This window comes from Crotalus tigris, unplaced genomic scaffold (genome assembly GCF_016545835.1).
Source record: "Crotalus tigris isolate CLP2741 ecotype Arizona unplaced genomic scaffold, ASM1654583v1 scf7180000018628.517256, whole genome shotgun sequence".
NCBI classification, from domain to species: domain Eukaryota; kingdom Metazoa; phylum Chordata; class Lepidosauria; order Squamata; family Viperidae; genus Crotalus; species Crotalus tigris.
In genome coordinates this window covers 365,311-386,653 of record NW_024097113.1, presented here as the reverse complement: position 1 = coordinate 386,653, position 21,343 = coordinate 365,311, and the positions used below count along the sequence as shown (strand labels likewise).

The window sequence follows — 21,343 nt, the reverse complement described above, 5'->3', positions numbered from 1 at the left end:
AAAATTCAGATGCTCGGCATATTTATGGCAGTCACAGTGTTCCGGGGTCCTGTGATCACCTTTTGCAAGAAAAAAAACAAAGTCAGATTCACTTTAAGAACCTGTTACTAACTTAACTGCTGTGATTCACTTAGCAGCTGTGGAAGAATAATCATAAAAATGGGGAGAAACTCACTTAACAACTGTCTCACTTAGCAATAGATATATTGAACTCAATTGTGGTTGTAAGTTGAGGACCCCCTGTATAATATTTTCTGATTCTAAACTAACTTTTATTTGAAGATATAATTTTATTTTAATATTGAATTATTAAGTAATAATTGTGCTAAACAATTGTCCAATCTTCTTCTGGCATAAACCAGCCTGGTGTGGTGATTAAGATGTTGGAGGGGCCCAAGAGATCTGGGTTCAAGTTCAAGTCAATTATATTTTCAGCTCAAACCCACTTTGGTTATCTATGACAAACACTCACAGATACAGAACTTTTATTATACACATTATAAAATTACAAGATTACATTACTTTTTGACATAATCGCCATTCAAATTGAGGCATTTGTCATAATGTCTTACAAGATTTGAAATTCCTTAGTACCACACTGGTAGTCAGCATGCCCCAATGCTTGTTCTGGATGGCTCGTCTGAGTTTTTGTAACGTTTCACAGTAGACTTCTGAATTGCTGGTCAAACCACGCTCCATGAACTTCACTAGCGGTACTCCTTTGGCTTCTTCACATTTGGTGACTTTTTCTATGGTACCACTTCCGATGTGGTGTTGGTTCATGATAATGCTCACCTGCACACTGCTAGATGCACCCAAGAACTTTTGAAGCAGTTGCATTGGGATATTTTTGATCACCTCCCCCCTAGGCCAGATTTGGCGCTGAGCGACTACTACTAAGCAATTTCAAACCTTGTAAGATATTATGACAAGTGCCTCAATTTGAATGGCAATTATGTCAAAAAGTAACATAATGTTGTAGTTTTCTAATGTGTATAATAAAAATTCTGTATCTGTGTCTGTCATTGATAACCAAATGGAGGTTTATTTCTGAATTGCCCTGGTGTATAACCTTGAGTTCCTGAAAGTAAAGTTAGATATATGCAGTTTCAAAATAGTTACAATTTGCTATGTGGATTCCTTTTAAGACTCATGGAAATCCAAAAATCTAAATTAGTTTAAGGCACATGGTTATTGTGGTTCTGCAAGATAATAGCAAAGGAAAGTCAAATGGATTGTTTTGGTCTGTAGCAGTATTTTTCAATGTTGTCAACTTTAAAGTTCTAAGCGTTGAAGTCGATGTATCTTAAGCGTGCTGAGATTGAGAAATACTGGCCTATTTAATATATCTAATTACCCTTTACATTCAGAAGGTTGATAATTTGTATTATGGGTCCAAACTTGTGAACTTTCATCCATTTTGAATTTCAGAAGGAACATTCAGAAGGTATGTCTAGTTTAACGAAGAGAAGGACAAGGGGGGGACATGATAGCAGTATTTCAATATCTCAGGGGCTGCCATAAAGAAGAGGGAATTAAGCTATTTTCCAAAGCGCCTGAAGGCAGGACAAGAAGCAACGGACGGAAACTAATCAAGGAGAGAAGCAACGTAGAACTAAGGAGAAACTTCCTGACAGTGAGAACAATTAATCAGTGGAACAGCCTGCCTCCAGAAACAGTAAATGCTCCAACACTGGAAGTTTTTAAGAAGAGACTGGACAGCCATTTGTCCGAAATGGTGTAGGGTTTCCTGCCTGAGCAGGGGGTTGGACTAGATGACCTCCAAGGTCCCTTCCAACTTTACTACTATTACATATTACATTACATTAGTTCTCTTTATGGATATGAAGCAGCTTGAATGCCAGCCAGAGTAGTTAGCAGTTATGTGTCCAGGTGCCTGTAAACATTAGAGACAAAGTACACAATATTGATGGAACTCCTTGTCACATCAGGCTATTGCTAAAGTGCCAGGCTTAAACTGATAGAAGGTCCTTCACATGTTCTAGTTTGAAATAAAAGCTTATGTTTTTCTGTTTTCCCATCCATTGCACTATTTTTCAGATAGAATGGCTTAACATTTAATATTTAGGGAAAACAATATGCATCTTCTCTGAAAAAAATCTGGTAGATTATATTTTATCATTTACATTGCATTTATTCTCAGATTTGCAAAATATATACATTATAGTACAGTGGTGGTGAACCTATGGCACGCATACTAGAGGCGGCACTCAGAGCCCTCTCTGTGGGCACACGTGCTGTCGCCCAGCTCTGCCTCCCCCCGCAGCCCCCCTGGAGGAGAGTCGCCCCCCAGCATGGCCCACGCAGAGTATGGCAGCCGGGATATGGCAGCTGGGCAGCGGGGACAAGACTCTGACCTCGCGCCACGTTGCACACAAGTGATGCTGTGGGGTGCGGACGGAAGGCGTGGCCACCATGTCACTATTGGGCCGCCTGGGCGATCTGCGGTGGGCCGTGGAGGCGGTGGGTGGCCCTGTGGGGCTGGGGAGTGGGAGGGTGGGGGAAGTTTTTGGGCACTCAAGTTCTAAAAGGTTCACCATCACTGTTATAGAAGAATGAATGAATTGAGATAACAAGGAAGATTGAGATTTACTGAAGTGTAGGTCTGTAAAAATAAATTTAATTTTCCTTTCCTCCAAATTCCATTCTTTGCCTCCTGTCTCTCTTGTTTGCTGTTTATATTTATCTATTTCTGGAAGGGTCTATATCTCTGTGTATATGTAAAAGCAAATGTGGTATCTGTGATTGTGTAATTGAACCTGTACCTTTTTAGGGGCAACTTTTTGACCCTCTCCTTGCCCAGATATCCTTCTCTCTCTCTCAAAAAGAATAATGAGATAGACACGTATATATACATATATATATGTATGTATAGGTGTATTTTTTCTTGCTTTAATAGAATTAACTGCTGTAGCAATTGCCCTCCCTCAATTACTATCTGTAAGTGATTTTAAAATGAAAGACTTTGAACAATGAACTACTTTCTTACAAATAAATAAATCCAGGGAGTTAATTGAAGATTTAGTTCTATTTCCTATGTGTGTTTCATATTATCAAACGAAATCACACCTTGATGCAGCCATAACTGCTTACCCAGTTGTAGTTAAATTATGGCATTAATTTTCCAAATGAATTTCTGAATATTTTTAATAATTTCTACGAGGCAGCCTGCAATTAAAAAAAATCCTAAGTGAATAATGAAAGTAATTGAAATAGTACTTGTATTCTGAGAGCAGAAAAGCTGTTATAATCTCAATAATATTTGATTTGTCACAATGTTCTTCTTTCCTTCTCCAGTACAGGAGATGGATAATCCACGGATGGGTTTTCTCTGTCTGCCTGCTCTTGAGACCAAGTAGCCAAAGCTTGACACGCCCCCACTTCCTGTGGAGTCCATTCTTAACTTGGTCTCTGCTCGAAGAAGACTCGTTTTGGCGTGGCTCTCAGCTTATCAGGTTAGACAAGAAATCCATTGATTGATTATCCCTTGATAATTGGCTTCCCCTTCCAAAAAAATTGCCACCTATAGGAATTTAACCACAAAATTTTCTGGGGATCAGTCCTGATCTCAAACCTAAAATTAAAAAGGGGATTGGTGGGGAGGGAAATTTCCCCACAGATATCAGCCAGCCCCAGGGCTCTGGGGGGTGAAAAGGGGGGGAAGAAGGCATCAGCAGAGACTACTTGCTGAACCTTTTCCCCAACCACTAAGTTTTCCTTGGGATCATCCCTGATCCTATATTAAAATTGAAAAAGGGGGTGTGGGGGGGGGGAAACTCCCCACGGATCCCAGTCAGCCCCAGGGCTCTGGAGGTGGAAAAGGGGGGGGGGAAAGGCATCAGCAGAGACCACTTGCTGAGCTTTTCTTCCCAACCTTCCAAGGGATTTTTTCCTCAAGTTGGGGAAAAAAATAACAATCTCCAGGTCCGGATTCAAACTTGAATTTGGATCATCGGAGATTCCCTAGCAGCCCAGGGCAACTGCGGGCGCCATTTTAGTTGCCGTTTTCAGACAACAAAGGCAATCCCTGACTGGGATTCCCTTAAAACGTCACCAGCGCGCCAAATTTAAATCCCCGGGCACAAGCAGCTTCTGGGAGGCTGCGGAGCTTATTTTCAGAGGGAAACGAAGCACAGGAAGGGAGTAAGCCCCAACCAAGAAACGGAGGCTAGAGAACCCTCCTGGGATCCGCAAAGCCCTTTTTTCAGGGAGAAACGAGCTGTGGCTGCCATCTCTTGCCAGAGAAAGGCAAACCGAGCTTAAGGAAGCTCTACATCATATCTGGAATCACTGATAGAGGCGGAATAGGAGCACACAACCAGTGCTCCACCCCCGATACACACATATAATAATAGGACAAAATATAATAATAATAAAAATAGATACATAAATTTTAAAAATAATAATAATAATAATTAAAAAAAAATTTTTTTAAAGCTAAAAATTAAGTGACTGCAGGGCCAACAGGCCTAAAGACAGAACACACAATATTATCATCATCACCATTATTGTTGTTGTTGTTATTATTATTATTTTATTATTGTTGTTGTTCCTATTATTAGTATAATAGTAATAGTATTAATAAGAATAAATTCCGCCCTAGGTGACCGCCATTTGATACCTGCTGTGTATTAAGTCAGGCCTACAGACCCTTTTGAGGTCACCACTGATATTTTTTGCCTCCCTTTTCCTTTTTCTACTGGTGCACGTTGCCTGGTCACCTAAGGCCTCCGGGTGGAACCCAAAGAGTGGTTCCAAACGTGCCTTCGGTACCTCCCTCAGCTACCGTGACCTTAGCCCAGAGAGAATATTTTTGTTGTGGTCGGGTGATCAGGGGAACAGTCCTGGTACTTGTTCCAATTTCGCTCCCGCCAATACTTGCCTGCCTGAGCGTCTTCTCAGTTTTTCTGGGACTGCTCAAGCGGAATGGAGGGACCCTCGTTGCCTCAATCCATGAGCACGACCCCTCCACCTCCCAATTACGGCTGCAACACACCTTCTGACCAGAAGGCGGCAGGCAAGTGCAAAGCGAAGACAAAACACTCGCTCAAGAGGCCCTCCAAGTTGGCGGAAAAGCAAGCCAGCCGTAGGCACCAGGCCCTGGAGAAGGAGTTCTCCAGAGCGCAGAGGCAGGCCCAATTGGAATTGGTTCAAATAGCGGCCACCGAGATGGAATTACGATTGGGTCCATCCACATCAACCCAGAGCGCACGGTCCATTCCAGGAACACCGCAACCACTGGATCCGCCATTTATATCAGCCCAACAAACAACCACGGCGGCAGGCACAACCACTGAGTCCAACTCTCCACCTGCGGTCACCACACCCAAAGGTAATGACATAGGGGACATCTGGGCAGATGGACGGCTAGAGGCCCTATTAACCAAAGTGGTGGACCGAGCCCTAGCACAGCGCTCCGCCCACCACGACCAGGGGCCCTCCATCTCAGCCATGCCACACTCGGAACTCCCCTCAGAGTCCTCAGGCATTCAGGAACCCGTCTCCCCGGCCCAGTCCTCCATGAGTGGTTATTCTTCACCACAAGAGGAGGATCAACCTGGGATCTCTATGTCAGAGGATGAGGAACTTCCCCCTGAGCCCCCCTCAGGGGGATTATTTAATCCCAACCGCTTCCTCACGATACTACGCAAGGCCACAGCCATTGCGGACATGGGGACGGATCAGTTTTCTCAGCCGCAAGCGACACCGGCCACCACATCCAGACCCGTATTCGTAGAAAAGGTGACAACGCAACACCATATACCTTGCCCCGCCATTTTCCTGAAAGGGATCAAGAAGCCATGGGACTCTCCCGCTTCCTTCCCATCAGTGAGTGGTACGGACAAAAAATTATACAGCACTGCCACAGACCTCAATGAGGCCTTAGAAATTCCTAAAGTAGATGAAGCCTGGACCCCCTTGGTCTCCCAGACAGCCATGGCTGGGGACCTAGTGGAGGCCCTTAAGGCAGATGACAAAAAGTGGGAACAAGCCTTTCGCAAAACCCACCAGACAGCGGCATGGGCCATCAAAGCAGCCACCTCGGCCTCCTTTTTTGTCCGGGCCACCCTCATCTGGTTGCAACAACTACAAACCATAGTTCCTATGGAGGACATACGAACACACCAGGACCTGGCTAAGATGGTAGCAGCCACGGAATACGCTGCAGACGCAACGTTCCAATCGGCCATTTTTTCATCCAGATCCATAGCATCCAACATAATTGCCAGGAGAATGCTATGGCTAAAACACTGGCAAGCTGACACCAAGGCTAAGTGGCGGCTAGCGACCGCCCCTTACTCAAGCAACGGTCTGTTTGGGGAGGCCTTGGACCCCTATCTTGTAGAGAACAAAGACAAGCGGAAGGTCATGGCACACTTGAACAAAAGGTCAGACAAATGTACCACACCTTACTTTCGTAGGCAGTCCTTTCGCCCACCGACAACCATCCCTATCAGTCAGGCACCCAAGCCATTCACTCCCAGGCAGAACAAACCGTACGGCCGCCCCTACGACAGACTGGGGTTCCAGCCCAGACAACAAAACCAGTCGAGACGACCCTTTCGTGGAACGGGTCGTCCGTACCGGAAGACAAAATGACTCCTACATAGACCTACCCATTGGAGGAAGACTAGCTCACTTCTTCCACCAGTGGGAGCAGACCTCCACAGACAACTGGGTACTACAAACCATCCAGTCCGGGCTGTCCCTGGAGTTCCTGGTCACACCCCCAGACCGACTCATCAACTGCTCGGTCTCCAGGAACCCCACCAAACGCAAACTCATGCAGGAGGCCATCCAACACCTGTTGGACATTCAAGCCATAGAACCGGTCCCAGCGGAATACAGAGGCAGAGGATTTTACTCCATCCTCTTCGTGGTTCCAAAGACTTCAGGAGGATGGAGGGCAATCCTGGACCTAAAAAACCTCAACCGCTACATCACATACAAAAAATTCAAGATGCAATCCCTTCAGTCCATCCTGGGAAGCATCAGAGAAGGAGACTTCCTGGCATCGATAGACCTCACGGAAGCCTACCTTCACATCCCCATCCACCCAAACCACCGCCGGTTCCTACGTTTCTGTTACGGGGGAAAACACTTCCAATACAGAGCTCTCCCCTTCGGTCTATCTTCGGCACCCAGGGTATTTACCAAGATACTAGCAGCGGTAGCCGCCAAACTGAGAAAAATCCCAATACGCGTCCAATGTTACCTAGACGACATACTAATCCAAGCAACATCCCTACAGACAGCTCAGGCGGACGTAAGGACCGTCATTCGCGTCCTCCAATTACACGGATTCTCAGTAAACTTTCAGAAGAGCCAGACAGTTCCCTCGTCCAGGCTGCTGCATCTGGGGGCCATGATAGACACAACCAACTGTATGGTCTATCTCTCCCAAGACCGGGTGGCCGGCATCAGGGAACTGGCTCGCTGGGTTCACAGGCAACGTTCAGTTCCGATACTAACACTTTCCCAATTATTGGGCAAGATGGTATCGGCCATAGCCATTGTACCCTGGGCCAGGCTCCACCTACGGGAACTACAGTGGTTTCTGCTCCCTTACCAACGGCAGAACACCAGCGCATCCAACCACCTAGTCAGGGTCACGGCACAAATCCGCAGGGCGCTACGCTGGTGGTGCTCTCGGGCCGTGACCAAGGGGTCACCCTTCAAGGAACCAGTCAGAGTTACCATCACTACAGACGCCAGTCTGTATGGTTGGGGAGCCCATCTGGACTCCCAGTTTGTACAGGGACGTTGGTCCGCCACGGATCTGAGAAACAACATCAACTGGCTAGAACTCAGGGCTATCCACCTAGCCTTGCAACAATTCAAAGACAGAATCAGAGGCCACCACGTTCTAGTCCTAACAGACAACGTAGCAGCCAAGGCGCACATCAATCGGCAGGGGGGGACCAGATCAAAAACCCTGATGACAGAGTCACGACTCCTATTCAGCTGGGTAGAGCCCAATCTGAAGTCACTAAAAGCGGAACACATATCGGGGGTCAACAACCAGCAAGCGGACTTCCTAAGCCGCACCACAGTGGACCCTTCGGAGTGGGGGCTATACCCGAACTTGTTCCTAGACATCTCCCGCAAGTTCGGGTACCCGATCCTCGATCTGTTCGCATCATCAGACAATGCCCAGCTCCCCAGATTTTACTCTCGTTACTTCAACCCGCGAGCAGAGGGGACGGACGCTCTGAGAACTCAGTGGCCTCAGGGTCTGCTTTATGCCTTTCCCCCACTACCACTCATACCGGCGGTCATCCGAAAGCTGATTCAGGAGCGGGCAGAAGTGATCCTAGTAGCACCATATTGGCCACAGAGACCGTGGTTCGCCGACCTGATGAACCTGTCTCAGTCGCCCCCATGGAACATTCCCCCTCATCAAGTGTCCCTACACCAGGGAACCATCAGTCACCCGGAACCCCAATGGTTACAACTGACCGCCTGGCACTTGAGCGCCAGATAATGGCACAGGAACTATTCTCTCCCGGGGCCATTACCATAATTCAAGCTTCACGCCGTCCGGCAACAAACCGCATTTATGACTCCACTTGGAAAAATTTTTGCCTTTGGTGCAGGGAACGGCAGTTTGACTTACACAAACTCTACATCCCTCAGATAGTAGATTACCTCTTGGAGGGACTAGACAGAGGCCTCGCCCCCGCGACCATCCGCAGGCAAGTGGCGGCCTTGTCCACCCTCCTCACCTGCACGGATTCGGTTCCCTTAGCTCACCACCCCAGGATCCGCGCCTTTATCAAGCCTATAACACCAGGCGGCCTTGTCCACCCTCTTCACCTGCACGGATTCGGTTCCCTTAGCTCACCACCCCAGGATCCGCGCCTTTATCAAGGGCGCCTATAACACCAGACCTCCAGTAATTCACAGGTACCCGTCCTGGAAACTACCGCGAGTCCTTCACGCACTCACCCGGTCACCATTTGAACCATTGGCAACCGTTTCCTTGCGACACCTGTCGCTAAAGGTGGCGTTCCTGATTGCCATCACATCGGCCAGACGAATTTCGGAACTGGCCGCACTGTCAGTCAGAAACGACCTATGCATTTTCCACAAGGACAGGGTGGTCCTTAGGTTAGATCCTGCCTTCATACCGAAGGTGAATTCACTCTTTCACAGGACACAGGAAGTAATTCTCCCAAACTTCTGTCCAAATCCAACACATGACCGGGAGCGGCAGTGGCATACATTGGATGTCTGCAGAGCCTTGCGGTGTTATATAAAGCGTACAGAACCCTTCCGCAAATCGGAGGCCCTATTTGTGTCCTTCCAAGCGGGCACCTTGGGGCGGAAAGTTTCCGCGGGCACCATTGGAAGGTGGATCCGAAGCTGTATCGCAGAAGCTTACAATGTATCATCCCTGCCGCCCCCAAGTCATCTCACAGCCCATTCCACCCGAAGCGCTGCAACTTCGGCGGCATGGGCTACCCAGGCGTCAATCGAGGAAGTTTGCAGGGCCGCGACATGGTCCTCGCCTTCCCCGTTTATACGACACTACAAGATAGACCGCTTTGCATCGGCGGACGCCTCCTTTGGTAGGAGGGTCCTCCAGCAAGTTGTCTCAGAGATCAATCTACCGGCCTTATCTGTTTCCCACCCCTTGGGACAGTGAGGCTTTGGTACATCCCATCCGTGGATTATCCATCTCTTGTACTGGAGAAGGGGCGTTGGTCTTACCTGAACGCCTTTTCTCAGTACGGAGATGGATAATCCACACCCACCCCAAGGCCAGCAGGCCGCTAGTAGGGAGCTGAGAGCCAATACCTCGTCAATCATCAGCCAATTCGCCCTCGTTAAGAATGGACTGCACAGGAAGTGGGGGCATGTCAAGCTTTGGCTACTTGGTCTCAAGAGCAGGCAGACAGAGAAAACCCATCCGTGGATTATCCATCTCCGTACTGAGAAAAGGCGTTCAGGTAAGACCAACGTCCCTTTTCTAAAATAAATTTCAGTGTTATATTTACTTAATAGGCTACCAGTACTTGGCTTGATATATACAAATAGCATGTAACAAATCAACTGCATACTGGCAAGCCATTTTTAATGCTCCAAATCTAAGATACAAAATAATTATAGACCTAAATTTCACAGTACGACTTGTAAAGTATTTTGAACTTTCCTTTAAGAAATAGAAATGAAAGAAAAAAAGTCTGTGGTGATTTATGAGTACATGACAAAATTATAACATTCAAAATTACTATGATTGGTTCTGGGATGTTTGTTATGAAATATTGATACATTAGTTGATATTCATTCCTTTTAGACAATGAATATTTTTAAAAGTAGTCTGATTTTTAAATATATTATCACTTTATATTTATTTCACTAAAGGTGGATAAAAGAAAAAATAAATTAAAAATTAGCATTTTAAAATAAAATTTTTATGCTTCATATGATGACTATATAAGAAAATTTGTCATCTTTGGTCTGTTGGAAGCCAACTTTTGCTCTTAACAAGTCTTGTGATGTTCAATTTAATTGTTAAAAATAACTCCCAAGAATCCTGACAGTAATACAAAGATTCAAACATGTATTATAATTAATCCAATATGAACTGTGGGAACATGAGATGGATAAAGATATCACCGAACGTTGGAAACAATAAGCGTGCACATCTTCTTCATTAAAGCTTAGGAACTTTAGTTATATGCTTCTATTCATAGTGTGGAGTAATCTAGTACTCTGAAGTTGTCCCAGTAATTTATTTGTATCCTGCCTTTATTGCTTTTACAAATAACTCAAAGTGGCAAACATATCCAGCACACTTTTTTCTTTCTATTTTCACCACAACAAGATCCCCGAAAAAGAGTCACTGGCCCAAGGTCAGCCAGTTGGCTTTCATGCCTAAGGAAGGACTAGAACTCACAGTCTGCTAGCTTGGTGTCTTAACTTTTTGGAAAATGCTACTCTATCCTAATTTTGTGGTTGTCTATTCAAGTTCCCCTCTTGTCTGAGGTTAATGTGAACTTTATTATTTGGAGGAGGGAACAGAGGGAAAGGGAACAGATGCTGTTACTGTATTATCCATTTGAAATTGTCTCACCAGAGCTAAAATGCTGCCAGAAAATTTTAGAGAACAATCAATGTCCTTGAACACATTTTTTTCCCAAATTTTCTTCCCCCCCATCCCAGTTGTTTAGCCTTTATTAGTACTTTGTATTTTTTTTTTAAAAAAAGAACTTTTGTAAGGCTATGACAGAGGAAGAAGAGACACTGAAGAAAGTTCTTTTGAGCAGTGGCTTCATTTATGTTGGAAAATGATCTCTAATTTCATGCTTTATTTGTTAAGAATTATTATTGGCACCAGAATTTTAGTACTGTAAGATTTTTTATTGGTGGAAGAAACACTTTAGATTTAAAGGTACCTATGGGAGGTGTTAGATGGCAGACAATGTTTTTCTTTACAACTTGTTTTAATATGGTGGGGATAAACTACTAGCTTCTTTTTTTCTACTGAATTTTATCTCTTTGTAGCCATTTACTTATTTATTAAATTTATATGCTATCCATCTCTTTGTCCAAAGTCATTAGATGCTGCAGGAAACAATTTCTTTTATTAAATACATGAATACCTAGGACACCAATGATATTGTAAGGTGTTTGGAGCACACATTTATCCTGTGATAAAGCAGTAAGATAAATTATTGTTCGGTGTCTACATATGAAGAGAATGCTGATAAAAAGAATGTAAAGTATACAAAAAAATTGCTGGGAGATTAAATGTCTGAGGTGAGGAAGAAACACTTTTCCATAATGGTTATAGTATAGTGGAACAGATTATTGGGAGATTTAATATTCCTCTGACTCTGTTGTCTTTCTGGAAGTAAGTTAAAAATTTTAACTAAATAATTTTAGTCTTAAAATTGCAAACAATTAAGAGCCATTGTGGTGCAGTGGTTAGAATGCAGTATTACAGACTAATTCTGCTGATTGCCAGCAGTTTGATTTTGACTGCTCAAGGTTGACTCAGCCTTCTATCCTTCTGAAGTCGGTAAAATGAGGACCCAGAGTGTTGGGGCAATATGCTTACTCTGTAAATCGCTTAGAGAGGGCTGTGAAGCACTATGAAGTGGTATATAAGTCTAAGTGTTATTTATCCTGGTTTAATATTAATTAAATACTTCTATTGTGTACTTGGATGATGAGGATCATGATGATTAGGTTGTTATCTTTGTAAACTGCAAAGAGTTGCTTGATTATGTATTTATTATCCCTAATATATAAGTGAATGCTGAACTAACAATGAACTGTTTTATGAGTTGGTGTTGTACGTAAATGTACTTTGATGATTTGTGATTATTTCTTCACAACAAATTGACCAGAATAAAACATCCTGAAATTTCTGGTTCATGGAAACTGTTATCATTGAATTATCTTGCTTTTCTTGGAAAAAATGCAGTTGGGATTATTATTTTTAGAGTCTGGGTAATTTTATTTTTGCTTGTTTATTATTACAATAAAATTATAAAAACTGAGAAAATCCATGGAATAACTACTAGCAGCTCATGATAAAGGAAAAAAATTGAATTTTCAGCTTTTAGAGCAACTTCAAATATTCTTTTGGCATTAAGCCATTGCAAGGATTGATACACTAGCCGTATAACTGTAGAACAATCTCTTAAACTGGTGTTATTGAGAAACAGCATGAAAAAGCAGCTCTTGAAAAATATTACTTATTTTATAAGGTATTATTGTGCTGATCTTAAATCTGGATGTCTTTTTAGGAGAATAAGAATTGAATATATAGAGCAATAAAATGCTCAACTTTCAATAAAATTCATCTAATAAAAGAGATTTTATGTAAATCAGATATTTAATATAATGGAAATGCTGTCACTGTAAATCTGAGTGATCACCGAATCAACTTCAGTAAAAATGTCAATGAATTTCTTTGGGTCTTTAGAGAACAGTAAGAAATAGTTACCTAGAAATGTCTATTAGGCTACTGGAATAGGTTTCCTTGCTCTAAATTGTGCATTTTAGAGTGACAATCTAAAATAATTAAATTGTAAGTTTCTAATATGGTATAAATTTATAATTTTATAATTGCTGAACCATCACTTAGTTCAACAGGATAGAGGCAAAAAATAAGAAGTAGAAAGTAAGATCAGTGCTTTGCATGTGCTAGTTTGGCAGTTTGCATTAGAATTTATACAAAAGATTTTCCCTCACTGGCATATATATCAGACATTACACAAGCAGAGTGCAGTGACATCTTTGGATTTAATTGGATCGTTCATATTAAAATAAATCAATTTGAAGGAACAGTCTTAATTTAGATCATTTCAACTTCCCTCCTTCATCTTAGGCGCCTGTCATTAACGCATATCCTTTTATTCTCTTATCAAGATAATTTAGACTGAATAATAATGAATGGTCCAAGGTCACCTAAGAAGCTTTATAGTTGGATGAAACTTGAATTAGGTCTTTATAGACCTAGTCAAATGCTGCTTTCTCAGTACTTGGACTCTGTAAGAGGGAGAAAAGAAGATAGAAGACTTGCTCCTAAGTGCTCCCACTGAAATTTAAATTATCAAGGCAATATAAAAATGGTACCATTTGTAAAAAAATAATCCACATCTCATTACAAACACAGCAACATGATACTCAGTCTGCATCAAATTCATAGAAAAGAAATAAATGAATTGTGAAGTGTTCATCTTTTTGTTTATCTCTGGTCAGTAAATAAATATAAATAAAGAAGAATTCCTCAATGGATATGCACTTTTAAGGAGGAAGAAAATGTCCTGCTTTTATAACATAAAAAAATAATAAAAATGAAAAAAAATTAATAAAATTTTACCCAAATCAAAAATCATCTAAGAGAAGTCATGAGAGCTTTTCTCTAGCAGAAATACTATGAGTTTTTTTGTGGGGCTGATAGGTGGTGTGTTAATTTGTCTTCTGGTGACTGCCTGGATGAATCTCTGCAGTTTTCTTCCAAAACATTTGGAAGTGGTTTGCCATTACCTTCATCCTAGGGGTGAAAGAAAGTGACTGGCTTTTGTTGGCGTTGTGCCTAAGGTGGGACTAGAACTCACAGTCTTCCAGTTGCTATTCTGATTTCTTAACCACCACACCAAACTGGCTCAGTAATGCTGTCTGTGATACTAAAACACATTTATCTACTTAAAACATTATATAGCCACCAATCTTATAACAAACAGTGGCCAGCTTCCAATCAAAAATGATTCATTCATTTCTTTGCAATATTATATTTTACAATAGACAATTACATCTTGTCTTTATTGTTAGAATGTGTTTGTTAATATTCCTTTTTGTTAGTATACAAACTAAAAAAAATCTTATATTACATAATAGGTTTAATACTTTGGCTTTGAACACTCATAGAACAATTTGAATGAACAATAGTTTTGTTTAAAAAGAATGGAAACATTAGTGCTCCTTCTGTTCATGCTTAGATGTTAATCTTTGCATCAGGCAGTAACAGGAAACTGGAATGTCTTTAAAATAATACACTGCAGTTGAACCTTGTACAATTAAAAATGTATAGTGCTTGGCAGCAGATCCAGGTTTGGCATATACTTATCAGAATATAGTAAATACTTCTGGTTTTACTCAGAAATCACACATGTTTTCAAAGAGATATTTCATTCACATATTCAGTAATTGTTTAGCTCTTGGTTATAATGTAATATCAAAAGAAAGTAATTATTGTAAATTAATTTTAGCATTGGATCAAACTAAGGCTTCAAGACTGAGCATTCTTACTAAGCAATGGATACTTGAATATATAATGTGGCATTCTTCTGGATAAATGTGCATTTTATTGCAATGTATATTTATTACAGTTCAATCAATTCATTCAGTTCTACTAAAATTAATACAATACTACAGTTAGAAGATGGTAATTGGTAATTGTTATATAATTTGCTTCATATTGTACTGAGCTTTATATTATTGGGTATAAGTGCATTATAAATACAAATAGTACTATGTCTACTCTAGGGTGTAAGTGTGATATAAGCCAATATTGACTTCAGTGAAGTTTTCATTTCATCCAGTTCATAAATCATGTAAGCATCTAAACAAAACATATGGATTATTCCTGCATTTAGGATTATGTAAATAAAAGTAAATTCCTGCTATGTTGCTTTGTAGAAACATGCATAAAATATACATTTTTAAAAAAACTTACTCCTACAGTGCCACCAGAAATGACATACTGAAGGACTAAAACTCAAAACAGTACAAATTTTCGGGCCATAGGAAACAATACAGAATTCAGAATAAGTAAAATACAGAACAATAGAGTATAGCATAATTATATTGCCTCCTTGTTTTTTCCTTGGAACCAAATATACATACCAACAACAAATCACCCAGCCTACACAAATATTGGCCAAATGGGTTGTTTCAATTTTTAAAAACATTAAATAAAATCCTTGTGAATGTCATAATCCCCCTGCCATATAATCCCATCAATCTAAAACCACAGTAGAGGAAACAGAATCAATGTTTGCCACTATACAACTGACAAGATGTGTGTGTGTATATATACAACTCACAAAACAAAGCTCCAGTTGAGGTGGTCAAAATATCCTGGAATACTTGAAGTGATCCTGATTGAAACAGAAAGATTGGTTTGGTCTGAGTTTAAAGCAAAACTTATGGAATCCTATATTCTCTTCTTGTCTGAACACTCAAAATAGCCATTTTGACCTCAGATTTTTTTTTTTTTTTTTTGTGGGGAGGTGGCACCTATAGTACATTTCTTTAGAGGACTGAAATTTATAAAAGGAGAAAAAAACCATTCTATCTATTTAACACCCAGAATAAATGAATCAATCTAGCTTATTCCAGAGTTTCCTTTCCCCTGGTCCTCGGTTCAGTTGTATCAAAGATTGCCTGGACAAATCCCTGAAATTTTGATAAAAGAGAATATTCATAGCTTAGTGTACTATGGGCTTAGTGATTTTCTTGCAGACGTTTCATTATTAAATTAGATAACATTATCAGAGATGACACTGCCAAACTCAGAGAGCACCAAGGACCCCACAGTCTCTGTAGTTTTCTTGGCAGGGTTTTTCAGAAATGGTTTGACATTGCCTTCTTCCTGGGACAGAGACTTTATCCAGCTGACTTTGTGCCTCAGGTGGAACTGGAACTCACAATTTCCCAGTTTCTAACCTGAGGCCTTAACCACTACACCAAATTAGAATTTCCTTAGCAAGCTACTAAAAGACCCAGACAAACCTTTAAGCCAAATAAGTATATTTGTAAGAAGAACTTACATCTAAACATAACCAGTATGCTGAACATTTGCTGGGAAAGGACAAATTTCTAGTCTTTCTGAACATTGCTATCTCTTATTTTTATATGAGAAGATCCACATCACCATATTTAGGTATGCGTGTGCACACATACATTTTCCAGTGTCGTACATTTTTATTAAATATTGAAAATGTCTCTTTTTCATTTAGACTGTTTTCATGAAACAGAAACATTGAAATGGCCTTAATGTTAATTTCAATCAAATTAAATTTATATGGTGGTTTTCTGTCTTTCTTGAGCATCAGGTTTAAACAGTGGTGGGATTCAAATATGTGAACAACCGGTTCTCTGTGTGGATGCCACTTCCAGAAATCCGTTCTGGGCCTGGTCAACAAAAAATTAACTACTGGTTCTGCCAAAGTGGTGTGAACTGGCTGAATCCCACCACTGGGTTTAAACCTCTCCTCATTTGGAAGTCAGCAGAAATTTCTAATATATGTGATAAGATGTTTTGGTTTGAATTTAATTCCAAGCTGAAGTATTATGAATATATGCTGCATAGACAGCATCATTTTTAAGATTTTGTGTGGGCTGTTCATTTATCCACCAAAACATGGGCCCTTCTAGTAATGTTAATATTCTTGCTTTGATATTCAGCCATGTAAGACACAGTCTTCAGGGTTTGCAAGCATGGCAGTGAAAGACAATCAGGACATGATGAAAATGAAAGCAGTTTTCTAAGATCAGTTGCAGGAAAATAATAGTGTTTACTATACGGCATTGAGAAAACAGTATTCATTGAAATAGTTTGCTTCTAAAAGAATAACTTGAATTATCTGATAGTTTTACAGCAGTACTGCATGACTCTAAAGAACTAATAACAGACGTAAGGGGACATTTAAAGCCATAAGTAGTGGTTTTAAAGACCAATAACCTTTTCAAGCTCCAGAAATTTTGGTTCATCACAAAATATCATGATGCCAGAATATCATGAGACTTGTTTCTCTCCATTTTCTCCAAAATTATTTTATTTGCAATATGATTTTATGAGTGTGCAGGTCTTGTTTCAGTTGATGGCTGTTGATGCCATTTTTCCAAGAGGTGATAGAAACATAGGAAGTGTTTCTATTTTATATACGTATGTATATAATACATGTATATGATAGATAGATAGATAGATAGATAGATAGATAGATAGATAGATAGATAGATAGATAGATAGATAGATAGATAGACAGACAAATAGACAGACAGATAGACAGATAGATTGATTATATATATCTGTTTGGTATCTATTTGGTGTATAAATAGTAGTTTATTTCTCAAAGCAGACCATGGCTCAATACAATGTCTTAATCTTTCTCTGTGAATCGAAGTGTATAGGATGTGAAAAAGAAGTATAGAGACAAAGGCTGTTAAACATTGCAGTCTCAACATGCTAAAATTTGGTTTGCAATGGTATTTGTATGACTAAGTTCAGGAAATCCATTCAGCTGTTTTCATTTTAATATATTATGTGAGCCTAGGTATTGAGTGATACAGCATCTTCAAGCTAGTTTGATAGATTTAATTGAAATGGCAAGACTAATAAAATAAGTTGCTGCAAAAAGATTTGTTGTATTGTGTTTTCCCCATATAATGTACCTGTTTTCTTTTTCTTAACTTTTAACAGAATAAGCTAGACCATCTGTACATCTGATATGGGAGTTTGTTTTTTTTAAAAAAGCATGTGTGTCCCAAATTCTGAAATTTCAAAATATGTTGTTGCTATAAAATATTTCTGTTCCTTGCTCTTACCTTATGTACTCAAAACATTTTATCAATCAACATAGAATTCATTTAGGTTTTGATTTATTTCACTATTTAAAAGCATTTAAAATGTAAAACTTCCCATCATGACTGTGGGGTTATTAAGATGCAAACCTTTCAAGAATACATTTCAAAAGAACCTTGATTCTGAAAATCTATATCTGCTAGAGATTGCTTTTACTCATGTGAATTTGACACATACCTAAGGGGGCACACTGAAATAAGATTCATGTTCATACTGTGACTATAGATAAAATAACTAGCAGCCTGCTACACATTTCAGTTAACTTAAGGTAATTGAATTTCAATTGTTGTGTCACAACGGGATTAAATTAATTTAAGATTAAGTATTTGGGCTTCAGTGGGTTGTTGATCAGACTATAAATTGTTTAACTGTTGAAGCAGATAGATAGACAGCAGTTTTCATCTTTAAAATGAGAGTTAAGGGTCAAATATTCTTTGGTCGAATTATCCTATTTCTCTCTATTTTAGGTCATTTGTATCATAACATGAATACTGGCCAATGTCAATGAAACATTGGCTCTATAAAAATTACAATTTGCATAACAGGAGTCAAGGATGAGGAATGGAGGCTCACTTCTGATTCTGGAGTGATTTCTTCCACCATTTCCCTTTCCATGTCAAACAGGGACTTGCATAGGATAAATGTTTAAGAAGTTGTCATAATCAGAAGTCTGTCCCTATAATGGAATGTGAGAATGACTTTAGAAGGTGAGAGAAATAGGCTCCCTAAGGAACAATCAGATAAAAGGGGGAGAACTGAGTAAAGGGCAAAGAAATATACTTTTCCATCCTAAATAATCAGGTGGAAAAAAGAGCTGACTAAAAATTTATATTTTCTGATTTGCAGGGTTCTGTTAATGTAGCCTTATAATAAAGTAGAATTAGTTCATCTTGTTGAATTTCTTGCTTAGTTTATTTGAAAGGTTGACAGTTCCTGGCAGATTTTTTTGTACTTTCTCCCGAACTAATGTCTTCATTAAGTTCCAGTTCCAAATGTTGAATAGAGATCTTCCTTGAAAATGGCATGATAGTGGCATGTAAGGTAGAATGGTTCATTTAAAACAGAGGTCCCCAACCTTTTGGGCACAGGGACCAGTTCCGTGGAGAAAATTTTTTCCATAGACCGGAGGGGGCGTGATTTCATATACTGCCTACATCCCGCAAATGGGGCTTTGCTTGTTTGCGCGGACCTGTTTCTGTATGCCACAGCCCAGTGCCAGTCCACAGACCGGAGGTTGGGGACCCCTGATTTAAAACGTTAAACCAAATATGTGCATTTTATTTCTTATTTTGTCAAAGTTTTTGGAAAAGGTTATTTTATTTTATTTTTTTTTTATTTCTAAAATTTATGTGCCGCCCAATCCCAAGGGACTCAGGGCGGCGTACAAAATTAAAACAATAATCTGAAAATAAAACAATAAAATAAATACATTCATACAGCGTGTCTGATCATATCCCGCCCCCCCTGGGGACATCAGCCCCAGGCCTGCCGGAACAGGAGAGTTTTAATGGCTTTCTTAAAGGCCGGCAGGATGGGAGTAGTTTGAACCTCGGGGGGAAGTTGATTCCACCAGGTCGGAGCCACCACAGAAAAGGCCCTTCCCCGAGGGCCCACCAGCCGACATTGTCTGGCTGATGGGACCTGAAGGAGGCCTAATCTATGGGACCTCACCAGTCTCTGGGAACTGTGTGGCAGTATGCGGTCCTGTAAGTAACCTGGCCCTATGCCATGAAGGGCTTTAAAGGTGATAACCAACACCTTGAATTGCATCCGGAGACCCACAGGAAGCCAGTGCAGCTCACGGAGGATAGGTGACACGTGGGTGTACCTTGGCGCGCCCACAATCGCTCTCGCGGCTGCATTCTGAACCAACTGCAGCCTCCAAACGCTCTTTAAGGGTAGCCCCATGAAGAGCGCGTTACAGTAATCCAGTCTTGAGGTGACAAGGGCATGAGTGACCGTGAGTAAAGCCTCCCGGTCCAAATAAGGCCGCAACTGGTGCACCAGGCGAACCTGGGCAAAGGTCCCCCTGGCCACAGCCGATAGATGTTGTTCCAAATTTAGCTGTGAGTCCAGGAGGACACCCAAATTGCGTGCCTGCACTGAGGCAGGTAAATTTGCCCCCCCCAGGACTAATGATGGACCATCCAGTTGACCTTTGGGAGGCAAGACCCAGAGCCACTCGGTCTTGTCAGGGTTGAGTCTAAGCCTGTTCACCCTCATCCAGACCCTCACATCTTCCAGGCACCGGCACATCACATCGACTGCTTCACTGAAAGGACACGGGGTGGAGATATACAATTGGATATCATCCGCGTACTGATGATACCTCACCCCGTGTCGCTGAATGATCTCAACCAGCGGTTTCATGTAGATGTTAAAAAGGAGGGGGGACAGGACCGAGCCCTAAGGCACCCCATGATCGAGGCGTCTAGGGGTCGATCTCTGTCCGCCCGCCAACACCGACTGCGATCTGTCAGAGAGGTAGGAGGAGAACCACCGCAATACGATGCCGTCCCCCCCCACCTATCTGAGACGACGCAGAAGGATAACATGGTCGATGGTATCGAAAGCCGCTGAGAGGTCAAGAAGCACCAAGATAGAGGAATGACCCCTATCCCGGGCTCGCCAGAGGTCATCGGTCAGTGCGACCAAAGCAGTCTCAGTGCTGTAGCCAGGCCTGAAACCAGATTGAAAAGGGTCCAGATAATTAGTTTCATCCAAGGATCGCAAGAGTTGGGAACAGCTGGGTCCAGGGAAGGCTTCTTGAGGAGGGGCCTCACCACCGCTTCCTTTAAAGGTTGCGGGAAAGACCCCTTCATCAAGGAGGCGTTGATTATCGCCGAGCCAGCCTCGTGTCACCTCCCTATTGGCAGAAACCAGCCAGGAGGGGCACGGGTCCAATAAACAGGTGGCGGCATTCATTGCCCTCATGGCCTTGTCCACTTCATCCGGGGTCACAGGCTCAAACTCGCTCCAGATAACATGACTAAGACCAGCCCCCGGCAACTCAGCTGACACTGCCCAGTTGGAGTCCAGGTCTCTCTGAATCTGAGCGATTTTGTCTGAAAGAAACTGAACAAACTCCTCAGCTTTCCCCTGCAAGGGTTCCTCCGCTTCCTCCACTTTAAGAAGGGAGTGGGTCACCCTAAACAAGGCGGCCGGGCGAGATTCTGCGGATGCAATAAGTGCGGAAAAGTGAACACGCTTTGCCGC

General features: G+C 41.6%; 1 protein-coding gene across 3 annotated transcripts in view; it reads left to right on the top strand.

The window, feature by feature from the left end:
- MMP16 (matrix metallopeptidase 16) overlaps positions 1–21,343 on the top strand; it is a 169,706-nt gene that overhangs the window by 47,077 nt on the left and 101,286 nt on the right. The window contains exon 1 of one of the 3 annotated variants that reach the window (XM_039355195.1): positions 9,936–9,974. The exons of the other annotated variants lie outside the window; for them this stretch is intronic. The gene's annotated coding sequence lies outside the window, so the exon portion shown is untranslated. Of the gene's footprint in view, positions 1–9,935; positions 9,975–21,343 lie in introns of those variants that run through there. 3 annotated transcript variants of the gene reach the window in all.